General features: G+C 37.4%; 1 pseudogene; it reads left to right on the forward strand.

Annotated features, from left to right (window-relative positions):
- The first annotated feature begins 7,818 nt into the window (after positions 1–7,818).
- On the forward strand, positions 7,819–9,305 carry LOC139017030 (growth hormone-inducible transmembrane protein-like; annotated as a pseudogene).
- Positions 9,306–11,389: the final 2,084 nt, after the last annotated feature.

Consider the following 11,389-nt stretch of genomic DNA (forward strand, 5'->3'; position numbering starts at 1 on the left):
TATTAAAAAATAATAAAGAAAAAATAAAATGCTTAAAAATAATTGTGCTTCCTGGGCTGTCTTTTGGTGGGGTTGGCATGGAAAAGGCTGCTGTAAACAAATTTTAGATACATCTTTGCACAACCCGTGATTTTTTCTTTAGCCTACTTCAAAAGCTTCCCATCCCCACTATATCACCTTTCTTTAAGGCTCTTCCCAGATCCCCTTCTTAAAAAGTTTGCTCTTGGGGGCTCTCAGGCAAAGTGAAAGGTGCAGTGAGCGCTGCCTGTGTTTTCAAGGCTCCCCGAGGCCGGTCTATGCGATGCATGGCCTCACATATTTCTCTTAGGCCCTGAGTTTCCCTTCTGTTGGGTCAAGTATATTTCTGGGTTATTTTTTGGTATTTGTTTTGACAATAAAATGATCATGATATGAACATATGTTATAATCCCATAGGAAGAATTGCTGGATCCAAGTGAATAAAATATTACTAGAGAGTGTATCTATACACACATATGCACATATATAACCCACACTTACATGTACACAAATGCATACACATATATTTGGATACTACCTTCCAAAAAGCTTTTACCAGTTTCAGTTTAATATACATTTCTATTAGCAATGGGATCATTCTTCTAAACGTTTAGATAAAAAAATAGTATTTCAATTCTTTTTTTATTTGCAATCTTTTTACAGTTAATAAGTAGACATTTTTTACTGAGCTCAGTACAATACTATGGTACCTGTTTATGTCATTATGCCAGAATGCCATAATTCCACAAATATCTAGGGTGTAATTGCACTAAGTTGAAAAATTGTTGTACAAAAATTGTTAGGTTAGGAATTTCCTAAATTTGTGAGCAGCTGTTTTCTTTTAGAAAATATAAAAGTATATAAGCCCTGGCTGGGTAGCTCAGTTGGTTAGAAAATCATTCCTATGTGCCAAGGTTGTGGGTTCGATGCCTGGCCAGTTACGTACAAGAATCAAACAATGAATGCATAAATAAGTGAAACAACAGATCTCTCTCTCTCTCTCTCAACTCAGAAAGTATATAAAACAAAATATTGCTCCCAGCTAGGGGATTCTAAGTTGAATTCTATTCTGCACTTTACAATGGAAATATAGAAATTTATATTGAAGTTCTGATATAAAATGTGTCATTTTTTTCAGGCTTAAATAGCAGAGGGAAAAATTATAAAATAAAATTTTCTGATTTATTAATTTATATGTTTCTACTGAAAATCTTCAGTATCACAGATGTTTATATCACTTGTTTAACCCAAAATTCAATAAAATAAAATTTTTGTACTAACACTTTATTTTCTTTCATCCATTTTTATTAGTTAAACCTTTGAACTGTGACCCCAGTTATAAATCAGTGTGGGTTTATTGATTGACTAGCAATCTCACTAAAATTCAGTATTTCTAATATTTTTTTCAGTGAGGTGTTGGGGACTCAAGAGGAAATATAATAAAAGCTAACAAATATAATGCTACATCTTTTTTCTAATATTTAGAATTCCTATTTAGTTTTTTAAAATATATTTTTATTGATTTCATAAATGATGAAACATAAATGATGAGAGAGAATCATTGATCGGCTGCCTCTTGCACATCCCACACTGGGGATTAAGCCTGCAACCTGGTTATGTACCCTGACTGGGAATTGAATTGTAAGCTCCTGGTTCATAGGTTGACACTCAACCACTGAGCCACACCGGCTGGGCGCCTTTTCTACTTTTAAAAGATATAACTCATATAAAGTGCAAAGTACAAGTATGTAGCTTGATTAATTTTTACATATGTATGCAACTGTGTAACCCACAGAGATCAAAATATAGTTATTTGCTTCACTCTAGAAGTTTCCCAGTGCTCTTTTCTAGGGGAAAAAGAATCCTCAACCATTTTTATGCAGGTAAGCATTATTCTGTGGTTTAATACCACAGATTAATTTTTACTCTTCTTAAGCATTACATAATTGTAAATATATAAACTATACTCTTTTGTGTCTGGTTTCTTCTGATTAACAAAATGTTTTCAGAATTCACCTATGTTGTTGTGTGTATCAAAGTTTATTCTTTTGACTGTTGGGTAGCATTTCACTGCATGAATATAGCACAATGTGTTTATTCTTTCTCCGGTTGACATTTCAGTTCTTTTTTCAAGTTTTGGGCTATTATGAAAAAAGCTGCTATGGCCATTCTTGAACATACCTATTGAGGATACATATGTTTCTTTTGAGTTTATACCTAGGAGTAAAATTGCAGGCCTATAGAGTAGGCCTGGGTGTCGTATTATTGTTAGAGTGTCACACAGTTTCCCAAAGTGTTTGAACAAAGTTAATAGAAGTTGTTATAAGAAAATATCTTCATGACCTAAGGATAGAAAAATTGTTTTTTTAATACCACAATGTAGTACTTTACTTAAAACTTATAAATGTACATCAACCAATATGAAAATATTCTCTACTGCCCTCACAGTCAGAGAAATTACAAATTAAGTTATCATTTATAATCATCAGATTCATAAAAATTAATAAGTGATAACATCTACTACTGGCAGGGATATGAGAGAAGGAGGATTTTCATCCACTGCAATTAGAAATGTACATTGTTTCAGTACATTTTGAAAATAATTTGCCAATATTAAAATTAAAACTAGACATACCCTTGACTCAGCATTTAACTGCTGGAAATCTAGCCCATAGAACTGTAAGCATGGAAATGTAAGACAATATGAGACAAAGATGTTAATTACAGATCTGTTTATAATGACCAAAATTTTGAAAATGATATAAACTAATGAAGAGAAGGTTAGAATACCTTTTGGCATATCAGTAAAATAGAATATCATGCAGACAATAGAATAATAAGTCAGACCTTTGTCAGCTTTCTTAGAGGAACTTACAAACATCATTGTTAAATTTTTTGGATAGGGGTGGGAATGAGCAGAAATTCTCAAAGCTGGAATGCTCTAGGAAGTTGCAAATGTAAAAAGTAGAGCAAAAAGAGAAGGCCAATCTATTCCATAATGAATTATGTATGTATTCATCATGCCATGAAACTGGGAAGGGGATTTGGAGAAAGGAAGAGGACAATGGGGAAGAGATGATTTCAATTTCAAATATATTTATTAATCTTAACTCAAAACAGAGGTTGGATGGGAAAGTTCAGCTGGAAGCAATGGGGTGAAAGTGGAAGTTGATTGTGTCTACTCAGCACTTTTATTCCTGTGGGACCAACGCTGGACCTGAGTGAGAATCTAATGCTCTGGGGGTGAAACTCAGGGACACCAGGGTGCTCACACTCTGTATTTTATTGACATGCTTCTGAGCTGAGCATGGTCTTCATAACTTTACAGACCTATAGAGCATTGAAGAGGAGAGATCTTTGTAACATAGTGGTGCTTTTGTTTTGGAGTTGCAAGGAAGAAAAATCATATATTCTCCCCACCCCCACTCCTACCTCACCAGGAAGTCTGAGTCTCTGGCATAAAGAGGATCATTTAATTCATTCAGCTCGTGGCCTCCCGGATGACTGCTACCAACCACAACACTTGGGGCTAATATTAGACTGTAGGTAATAACGCATTGAACTACAAACTTAACTAGTAATTAAAATCTTTTTGTTTTTTCAGGCAAGGGTCCTGAGTCACTGCTGTTGTTTTAACTGTATTTATGCATTTACTTCAGCTGCAGCAGCAGTATAAAATATGGAGCTTTGGACCTGTATGATGCATCAATGTCTCTTATCCTCTGTAATGAGGTAAACACTAAAGAATTGCTATGAAGATAAAATTAAATCATTTATCTGAAATCATGTCATAAATGCTAAAGAATATGCAAATGGAAGTTGTTGGTATTATTAGAAGTTTTAACTTTAAAGAACTATTAGGCCTAGTGAGAGAAAAAGAATCAAAAATTAATTAGCCTTTTATTTTTTATTTTGTTACTTTTTAATTCTTTATTGTTGAAAGTATTACATATGTCTCCTTTTCCCCCATTGACCTCTCCCTGCCTGCTTCCGCCCCCCCAGCACAAGCCCTCACCCCCCTACTCTCTGTGTCCATTGGTTATACTTATATGCATGCATACAAATCCTTTGGTTGATCTCTTACCCTCCCTTCCCACCCTCTTCCACCTTCCCTCTGAGGTTTGATAGTCTGTTTGATGCTTCTATGTTTCTGGATCTATTTTTGTTCATCACAGTTTATGTTATTCATTATAGTCTACCAATGAGTGAGATCATGTAATACTTATCTTTCTTGGACTGGCTTATTTCACTTAGCATAATGCTCTCCAGGTCCATCCATGCTGTTGCAAATGGTAAGAGTTCTTTCTTTTTCATAGCAGCATAGTATTCCATTGTGTAGATGTACCACAGTTTTCTAATCCACTTATCTGCTGATGGGCACTTAGGCTGTTTCCAAATCTTAGCTATTATAAATTGTGCTGCGATGAACATAGGGGTGCATATATTCTTTCTGATTGGTGTTTCTGATTTGGGGGGATATATTCCTAGAAGTGGGATTATTGGGTTAAATGGGAGTTCCATTTTTAACTTTTTGAGGAAACTCCATACTGTTTTCCACAGTGGCTTCACCAGTCTGCATTCCCTCCAGCAGTGCATGTGGATTTCTTTTTCTCCACATCCTTGCCAGCATTTGTTGATTTGTTGATGATAGCCATTCTGACAGGTGTGAGATGGTACCTCGTTGTTTTGATTTGCATTTCTCAGATGATTAGTGACTTTGAACATTTTTTCATATGTCTCTTGGCCTTCTGTATGTCCTTTCAAAAAGTGTCTATTTAGGTCCTTTGCCCATTGGATTATTTATCTTCCTTGTGTTAAGTTGTATGAGTTCCCTATGAATTTTGGAGATTAAACCTTTATTGGATGTAACAGTGGCAAATATGTTCTCCCATGCAGTGGGTTCTCTTGTTGCTTTGTTGATGGTTTCTTTTGCTGTGCAGAAGCTTTTTATTTTGATGTAGTCCTATTTGTTTATTTTCTCCTTAGTCTCCATTATCCTAAAAGCTGTATCAATAAAGATATTGCTATGACACATGCCTGATATTTTGCTGCCTATGGATTCTTCTAAGCTTTTTATGGTTTCCTGTCTTATATTTAAGTCTTTTATCCATTTTGAGTTTATTTTTGTGTATGGTGTAAGTTGGTGGTCTAGTTTCTTTCTTTTTTTTTTTGCATGTATCTGTCCAATTTTCTGAGCACGATTTATTGACGTGACTCTCTTGACTCCATTGTGCGCTCTTGCCTCCTTTGTCAAATATTAATTGAACATAATGGCTTGGGTTGATTTCTGGGTTCTCTGTTCTGTTCTATATGTCTGTTCTTTGTGCCAGTACGAGGCTGTTTTGAGAACAGTGGCTTTGTAATATAACTTGATATCTGGTATTGTGATCCCTCCAACTTTGTTCTTCCTCAGTATTGCTGCAGCTATTCGGGGTCATTTTTTATTTCATATAAATTTTTGGTAATTAGTCTTTTAAACACTCAGATTATTATGAGTTTTGAGAGATTTCCAACTGACCTTGTTCATTAAGCATAGTTTGATAAATAATGACCCTTAGTTCTGAGTGAGCATATAAAATACTATACATATGTATATACTATACTTGAAGAAATGAAAATCTCAGTTTAGTCTGTCACCCCAAGGCAGTAGTTGCTTTCCACTCCCACATTCCAAAGTAAAGGACTGATCACGTAAGCATCCTAGAAAAGAGGTAGGGGACCAATAAAATTTTTGTGACTCTTTAGAGGTTGGAAATTCTAGAGTGGATTTGTGTACAGAGAGTTTTCAGGGGGATGCTCTGTTGTTTTCCCCCTCCCATGGAGAGAGGTGCTTTCCCTAATCTCAAGCCTAGTGAGCAAAGCTTCAAGAATGCCCACCCCCCTAGAGTGAGCCCAGGGCTGCCCCCAGAAGTTTAGGAGAGTAGAGGGCTGTGGATGGTAAATAACTAAACTTCCACCTACCTACTACAGCAAAAGGTACAAGTTTCCTCTGACCTTAATCTTTTAATGAGGAATCGCAACCATTTTTGTTTAACTAGAGGCCCGGTGCATGAAATTAGTGCATGGGTAGGGTCCCTAGGCCTGGCTGGTGATCAGGGCTGATTGGGGCCTTCCTGCTGCTGGCCAGGCCTTCCTTTGCTCCATGCCGCCCCCTGGTGGTCAGTGCACATCATAGCGAGCTATTGAACTCTAGGTCTCCCTGTCGAACTCCCGGTCTCTCGGTCAAACTCCCGAGGGGACACTTTGCATATTAGCCTTTTATATAAGAAGATACTTATTTGATATGTATACTTTTTTTCTGTTTGTATTTTTGTGGGGTTTTTTTTTGGTATTTTGCTGTATGGACTACATTTTATCTGCATGTATGTTACTCAGGATTTTGGAATATATATATGGCAGACAATTTTGGGGTATCTTTTCAGGTCATGTTACTTTGATTAAGAACGCTTCTCTCATCCACATAGCTGCACACTTGGCAGCCAAATTTGTACAACATGACCCTGCAACAGTGGCCCTAGTAGAATGAAGTAAGGGTAAACATTTGACTCTATCTGGGCTGATCAAAATTTCTCTCCTAGGGATTTGAAATTGGGACCATATATGTGCTAGTCAGTTTGGTGTTCTCTCCAGAAGTAAAAGCTATATTTGAGTCTTTACACCATTCATAGTGGAAACTGGGGAGAAAAAAAATTATTTATTTCCTCTATAACTGTGTCAATTAATTTAAATCAAACTTTTATTTTAGATAATTTTTGATTTACAGAAAAGTTGCAAATAATTCAGAGAGTTTTCATGTATTCCTTGGCAACTTGTAGTTTTAAAACACAAGTGTAAATTATTTAATGAACAATAGTTACTGGACTATTTGAGAGGAACAAAGTTGAATCTCAAATAGAAGCCAATAAAACTATTCTATTCATGAGTTTAATTCATTTTCTCCTACTCACTGAGCTGTTGCCTAGAGCAGAGTCTGGCCCATAGTGAGGGTACAGTAAGTTCATGCTTGCTTGAAGACATTGTTGAGATTATTGATAGATCTTTGTAATTCTTCACTGCAGCATGTTTCTTTGGTGACAGAAAAGGTTTCTTGTTTATGGTACAGAAAAATTGGCAGACATGGAAGAGCTGAAACCTCAGAGATGGTGAATTAAATATAACTATATTATTTAAGGCAATTGCTCTCAAAGTGGTTTACGGACCCCTGTGAAGTCCTGTTAAGGCCCTGTGAGGTTAACACTACTTTCAAAGCACTCTTTGTAAGATTGCTGGTGATTTTAATTCATTTGGGTTTTTAAATATTACCGCCTGGAATATATCAACTTTTGGAAGATCTGCAAAACTCAGTGAACCAATATTTTTTTTAAGTGTTTAATATCATGTATGCAAGATCCAACCCAATGGTAAGGCAGACCAAACAGAGTTGCTTGGCGGCAGGGGCTGCTGTGACCAAGAAGGGGGCGGCACAGCCGATGATGGTGTCACTGCAGCAGCATGGATGCTCCTCAGGTATTTGCCTAGACAGATACACATAAATGTGCGATCTGAGGGACAATTCCTTAATTACCTGAGAAAAGACAGAATGCCCAGTATCCCTGCCTCTTCTTCTCAGTTAGATGGGATCCTAGGCAGCACTGTAGGACCAATTAAAAAAAAAACAAAAAAAGGAAGGAGAGAAAATAAGGGATGATGGAAGGCCAGGGTGTGCATGTCCGCATTTCACTAGCCTGAAAGGCAACTGGGCAGTTGAGGTGACGTGGGTCTGAGCATTTTAGATCTGCTTGGAAAAACTGAGGCACCGCCATGCTGACCAAAATACTTGTGTTTCTCTTGACACCACCTTCCAAGGTGTTGAACCCAGCTTTCCTTCTCTTGTGAAGAATTCCATCACAAAGAATCAATGCCTCTTAACACCCAGCAAGGAATATGACACTAAGACAAGAACTGGGATCTGGCATAAGAAAACTGGCCAAGGACTCAAGGAGGCACCATTGGAACCATCAATGGAAAAAGATACTTAAAATTGATCAGATGGGAAAATGGTTTGCTGCTGGAGAGGCTGTTGGTCTTGGAGCATGGTGCTACTATGACTTGGAATGTTTCATGAGATTGAAACTATTGAAAAGGTTGTAATTTGACCTCAGGATATGATGGATAGAATTCATTCAATCTATGTGTACTTATTAGGAAGTTTTCTGTGCTTTTTTTAAAAAAAAATGTATTTTTACTTATTTCAGAGAGGAAAGGAGAGGGAGAGAGAGAGATAGAAACATAATGATGAGAGAGAATCACTGATTGGCTACCTCCTGCACCTTCCTACTGGAGTTTGAGCCTGCAACCTGGACATGTGCCCTTGACCAGAATCAAACCCAGGACCCTTCAGTCCACAGGCTGACACTCATTGAGCCAAACCAGCTAGGGCAGCTTTTTTTTTTCTTTAAATCCTCACCCGAGTATACATTTCTATTGATTTCAAAGAGAGAAGAAGGGAGAAGGAGAGAGAGAAGCACCTATGTGAGAGAACGTCAATAGGTTGCCTCCCATATGTGCTCCGACTTGGAATTAAACCCCCAACCTGGGTATGTGCCCTGACAGGGAATAGAACCTGTGACCCTTCAGTGCACAGGATGATGCTCCAACCAACTGAGCCACACCAGCCAGGGCGGAAGTATTGGTTTCATAGCTTTGTCTGCCTTGATAGTGGGCAGAACTCCTGTTCTCATTAACTCATGAAGAGAGACTCTTGGGTAACACTTGGTGCAGCCTTTGCAGCCATAGATTGGAGTTGGAATGCTGGTCATTACCATATGACTAGAGCTGAAGCCCAAAGCATCCTGTTTGATTACTACATTCTGGTGTGATGGTGGCTCCTCTGATGATATTAGGGGGAGCTCTTCTCATCAGAGCTGCAAAGTACACAGCAGGCATCATAGGAGGCCTCTCCACTGTGGTCATGTGCGTGCCAGCTAGAAGTTTCTGAACATGGGAGCATTGCTGGAAGTTGGCTTGGACCTAGTATTTGTATCCTCACTGGGATCTATGTTCCCTCCACCTACCACTGTGCCTGGTGCCATGCTGTAGTCAGTACCAATTTATGGTGGGTTCGCTCTTTTCAGCATGTTGCTTCTGTATGATAGGCAGAAAGTAATCATGAGTGCAGAAATAATCTCAGTGTATGTAGTTCAAAGATATGATCCCATCAATTACATGCTGGGAATCTACATGATACATTAAATATATTTATGGGAATTGCCAGTATTCTAGCAACTGAAAGCAACAGAAAGAAGTGACTCAATTTCTGACTTCTGTAATGCAACAGACATCTTGCTGTTTAATGGGGGCAAGTATTCATTAAATAGTTTGTCCAAGCAGCTTTTATTGAAGTTTAGAATATAACTTGTCATCATAAGTCTGCTTTTATTTCTGGATAACAAATTCAGTAGCTTTTTTCCAAATAAGCACACACATTTCCAATGTTCATGTGTGAGTAATGCCAAAATGTTTCAATGAATGTGAAAACTGAGGTTTGTGTTGTGATAATTTGAGTTTTATCTATTTTTATTTTATTTTTGAAACTTGATTTTTAGAGAGAAAGGAGGGGAGAGGGTGAGAGCATACTTCCTATGGGGGATCGAGCCTGCAACTAGGGCAAGTGCCCTGACCAGGAATTGAACCAGCCACACTTCGGTGCAGGGGACGATGCCCAATCAACTGAGTAACTCTTGCCAGGGCTAAAGTGTTTTATCTATTTTAAAACTTATTTGGTCAAGTGACACTTAACAAACTTGTGTTTAGCTGCTTTTGTTTTGGAAAGCAGGATATTAACAAGTAATATGATGAGTGACCTAGAGGTTAGGTAAAAGGACCAGAGAGGAGTAAAGAGTCATCTGTAGTTTTTCTTCCAAATACTTAGAACTTAGGACTTGTGTGATTAGCGATGAGCCACTGAGAAGGCTCTGACTGCTTGGAAACAAGTTATCACTATTCACATTCATCTGCTGAACTTACCAAAAGCATTGAACATAAAACAAAGACATAGGTAGTGCATTTTCCATTTTTCTTTTTCAGTGCTGTCTTTACAATCTATATGTGATCATGTTTGTCTTTCTATTGTTTGACATTGTTAGGACAGTGCAGAATGTTAATTTTCTGCAGAAATCCTGATATACTGTGTGTGTGTGTGTGTGTGTGTGTGTGTGTAAGTTTTACTTTTAGAACAAATTGTCCTTTAAATATCTCCTCAGGATAAAATATTCAAAGCATGAAAATTTTTGTAGTTTCACATATACAAGCAATATGTTTATAAATGCTGAATTGAATTATTTGCATATTTATTGAAATGTTTAATAGAATACATACTTACTTTTCTTGTGTCTTTTTAAAAAATATGTTTCTATTGATTTTTAGAGAGCGAGAGATAAAAACATCAATGATGAGAGAGAATCATTGATCAGCTGCCTCCAGTATGTCCCACACTGGGGATCTGCCACAACCCGGGCATGTATCCTGACTGGGGATCGAACCGTGACCTCCTGGTTCATAGGTTGATGCTCAACCACTGAGCCACACTGGCTGAGCTCTTCACGTTTTAAAGCTTTTAGTAGTTTAAGAAAGCCTGTTTCTGGCTTACACTTGATATTATAAAGCAGTTTTTCTCCTAAACTTGGTTTCTTGTGTTTCCTCTTAGACTAGAACTAAAAAAAAATAGGAAAGCAAATCTAGTCTTTCTTCACAAACTGTATCAGTCAAAATGTAATGGGCATAGAACCAAATAATAGACTTTGGGTTTAGCCAACTTGGGTATTTTGGGATCATGTTGTGCTTCCTTCAAGGCTTGGCAGAGAGCTCTCTGCTCATTTGAGTCTCAAAGGCCTGAGTTGCCAGGCAGCCACCACCTTGAGGTTGTCAGTGGCTACTGAGTGGTGGTGGGGATGCCTCTGTAAATTCTACATGGTCCAAGCATGATGATGGGTGCCACAGAACCAATAACATATATAAAACAGAAATTCTGGTTTGTTATTCATAATAATCAGTGCTACCTCTTAAAACTACTGTACATTAATGACTAAGTATTATGCTTTAAAATTATTGTATGTTCAAATAAGTGTAAGATTATTTTTTCTTTATACTTTATTTTATGTGATTAAAATATAGAACTCTATACTAACAGTTTCAAAGAATCTTAGAGGGATTTCAGTTCTGTTCTGAGACTTTGGGCAAGTGATTTTAATCTCCAGACTTTAATTTTTCACTTGTAAGCTGAGGAGTCTGAGTGGATTGTTTATAAAATTCCTTCTACGCTGTTGATATCCCTAACTCCATATTTGTGCAACTTAGACAAGGACACACAGTATTAAAGGTTAAGTTCAAGATT

Source organism: Myotis yumanensis, unplaced genomic scaffold (genome assembly GCF_028538775.1).
Source record: "Myotis yumanensis isolate MYYU_CA2020_CCGP unplaced genomic scaffold, mMyoYum1.0.hap1 SCAF_9, whole genome shotgun sequence".
NCBI classification, from domain to species: Eukaryota; Metazoa; Chordata; class Mammalia; order Chiroptera; family Vespertilionidae; genus Myotis; species Myotis yumanensis.